The sequence below is a fragment of the Lepeophtheirus salmonis genome, chromosome 6 (genome assembly GCF_016086655.4).
Source record: "Lepeophtheirus salmonis chromosome 6, UVic_Lsal_1.4, whole genome shotgun sequence".
In the NCBI taxonomy this organism is placed as follows: domain Eukaryota; kingdom Metazoa; phylum Arthropoda; class Copepoda; order Siphonostomatoida; family Caligidae; genus Lepeophtheirus; species Lepeophtheirus salmonis.
In genome coordinates this window covers 48,884,940-48,888,120 of record NC_052136.2, presented here as the reverse complement: position 1 = coordinate 48,888,120, position 3,181 = coordinate 48,884,940, and the positions used below count along the sequence as shown (strand labels likewise).

Here is a 3,181-nt window from a genome sequence, read left to right as displayed (position 1 = left end):
TAAGGATAAATAATTAATAATATATTGCAGATTACCAACGTTTTAAACTAATTTTTTTTTAATAGCTTACGAATATTTCGACAATTTTTACATCCTTAATTATGAAAAACCCTCATCATTTTGATGTCATGAAAAGCAGCAAAAATAATTTAACAGGCAATTTATATTAGTCAAGGTTTTAATTTAGAAGTACTATAAATTTTGTACCCAGTTTCTTCTCACACTTAATCAAAATTACATTTCTAGGGATTTGAAATTATCTAAATCCATGTGAGTATTAAAAAAAAATATATTGGTAACTTTGATGCAATCTTTTTCCATTTTCAAAAAATGTGACATCATTTTCTTAGAGTTGGGTTGACTTGAACAAAAATCAACTCTACTCAAACGTTCAAATTCGATCAGACCAGTGTTGACTTGATTTTGATCACTCAAATTTAGCAAAATTTATGGGTTTGTGATGCAGTCTCAAGGTGACTCTATAATCAATCAATTTTTGGAGGAAATAGCAAACTACTTTTTAACATATTGCACTATCTCAAAGTTACTAAAATCCTAGAAAAGAAAATCTTTCATCTTTTATCATCTAATTTATTTGCTTAACGACTCAGTTCGGTTGAACAATATCCACTTAAATTTACCAGTCCATTAATTTAATTTACAAAACAGATAACTTTGAACTTGAATTGACAAATATACCTATAATATATATATATATATATCATATACATTAAAAAAAAACAGAAAATTTATTTGGCTACAAAATTGGTGAATTCTTGGTATTGCGTTTCAAACCTATAAGGTAACAAATACATTTTTGGTACTATTGTCACCGGGGTCAGATCTCAGGGGACAAGAACAATTCAATTATTTGTATCCAACAGCCTTCACTTGGATTAAAGTTTCAGCCGTATAGATTCAATTATATGGTCAAAACATACAATTGAATTTTGAATCCGTCAATAATATAAACTCCACTTCATTTTGATATCAAGGGCAAATCATTAATTTGGTCCAAATTAATTTGATATCATTTGTAAGATTTATTTAAATGAAGTGGGAATTGACATCTTAGGTTTTTGGGCTTTTTTAGAAATTGCCAATTAGCGTATGCAGGTAAATTTCCACCATTTTTTTAAAACATACTGTAAATACATATCTCCCCTTTAATCTGTCGTATATAGTTTTTGCCTGCATAAATGGACGGATTTATTTTTAAAATTAAATAAAAAGTATCAATTTCAAAAACAGCTTATTTATAAAAGCACTAGATGAACTTCATTTGATTATACTCGCTTCAAATACAAATGAATCAGTATGAATACCAATAAATTATTAAGTTGATATAGTGTAAATGTGTGTATCATTAATAATCATTGTTTTATAGAACAATGTACGTACATATAAATCTTAATTATAGATTGTTTCACCGAAGCTGATAATAATATTATAGAAATACACAGTTTTTCATATTCTACTTATTGGTTATATTACTATATTACGCATTATATATATTTCTTTTCATTAGGGTGGAGCTAATTTTTTCAAATCAAGAAATGTTAGCATCCAAGTGTGCAAATTTTTCGTTTTAGACATGATACATAGAATAAATTTTTTGAACATTTTTGAAAAATATTAATAGGTTCCAAAGTTTTGAAATTTTAGGATTAAAAAAAAAAGTGTTTTTACCTGACTATCATCAAAGTACTTCAAGTTAAGTCAAATTTTATGATAGAATATATTTACCTGAATATAAATTTGAAATCAATCATTGTGTAGTTTTTCTAGTAACATTTGGTTCTAATGGTCAAAAAGAGCACAAATTATAATTCATAAACCATAACGTGAAGAAAATGCATTTTTTTAAATAATGAAACAACTTTTATTTTTGGCTAATTTCGTATTAATCTAACTTTTGAACGTAAAGTAATAAAGTTTTAGTAATTTCTATTGTAGATATGTTTTTAAATTATTATTTGAAAAGTTTAAAAGCTTCGACAATCTTAGATTACTGGGAGGAGAAATTGGAGCTGCAACTCATCCGATGTTAGTAGACTAATAACTTCTTTAATGAAACCAACCCTACGGTAAGCAAGATCATGAACAATCTTTAAATGAATGATAGTATCAAGAACTTCTCATTAGTCATCTGAATCATTTCAAAATTAACAATCGTCTCAAGAAATGTCTCATGGAGGTGCAAACTTTGGAGCAATTTCTTTGATTGATTTCTTGGGGCATCTTCCAAGTTTTTGTATTGTCATTCATTGCGAGTAACGAACGCCCTATTTTGTGTTCTATACTCAAATTTTGCAAGGCATTTACTATTTGTCTTTTTTATTATGAACTTAATACACTGTCATATAAAGCTAATTCAACAAGTTCATCTGACAAGTACCATAAGTGTTTCAATATTATTTTGATTTTCACTTTGATATGTCTGAATTAATAAAGGAATGTTTATGGAGATATTTAAAAAAGTTAATTTCATTATTAGGAGCACTTATGCCTTCAAGAGCAGACATACAGGCTCGAAGATGTATTCTCACTATAAAAGCACAAATATAGCACCATCCTGGCTCCTCTATCTCTGTCAATTTGAATTGTGATCGAAACATCCAAATTCTAGTTAAGAAACTGTAAAATATTTTCGTTCGCAAATTTTTTTTTGAATAAGGAGCATTGTTGTATGCTTTCTCAAATTTGAAGAATAAGCTCTCTTCATTCAAAAGATTATAGGAGCATATAGAAAAGATTTGGAAATAGATAAAGTTATTGTGTGGGGGGTTAACAGATTAACAAGTAGTTTATTAAAAAATATTTACCTCTATGTGTAAATAATAGTGAAGAAAATTAGTATGACCAAAAATAGTCGTCTAGTTAGCTATGGTTATGCCTCATAGTGGCCCACTAACTCAATAAGTATATTATTTTATATTTTTTATAATTTGTAGTAATGTACAATATAATATGTAATAATCCGTGATTGAAATTTCCCTCACATAACATATTTTGGATTTATTATATTATAATTTCCAAGCATGATTACTCGGCATGGCCCATTGTACTTAGGCGTTGTCCTATCAAATATAATAATTAATGAAATTCATATCTTGATGACTGCATACCAACCTATGACCCGCGTGAGGGGCATGTTTCGGTATTTTTTATATTTTTACAA

General features: G+C 27.8%; 1 long non-coding RNA gene across 1 annotated transcript; it reads left to right on the top strand.

Moving 5' to 3' along the window:
• The first annotated feature begins 764 nt into the window (after nt 1–764).
• LOC139905870 (uncharacterized) lies at nt 765–2,480 on the top strand. Its single transcript, XR_011780969.1, has 2 exons — nt 765–2,087; nt 2,146–2,480. It is a non-coding gene; the product is annotated as an uncharacterized lncRNA (long non-coding RNA).
• Nucleotides 2,481–3,181: the final 701 nt, after the last annotated feature.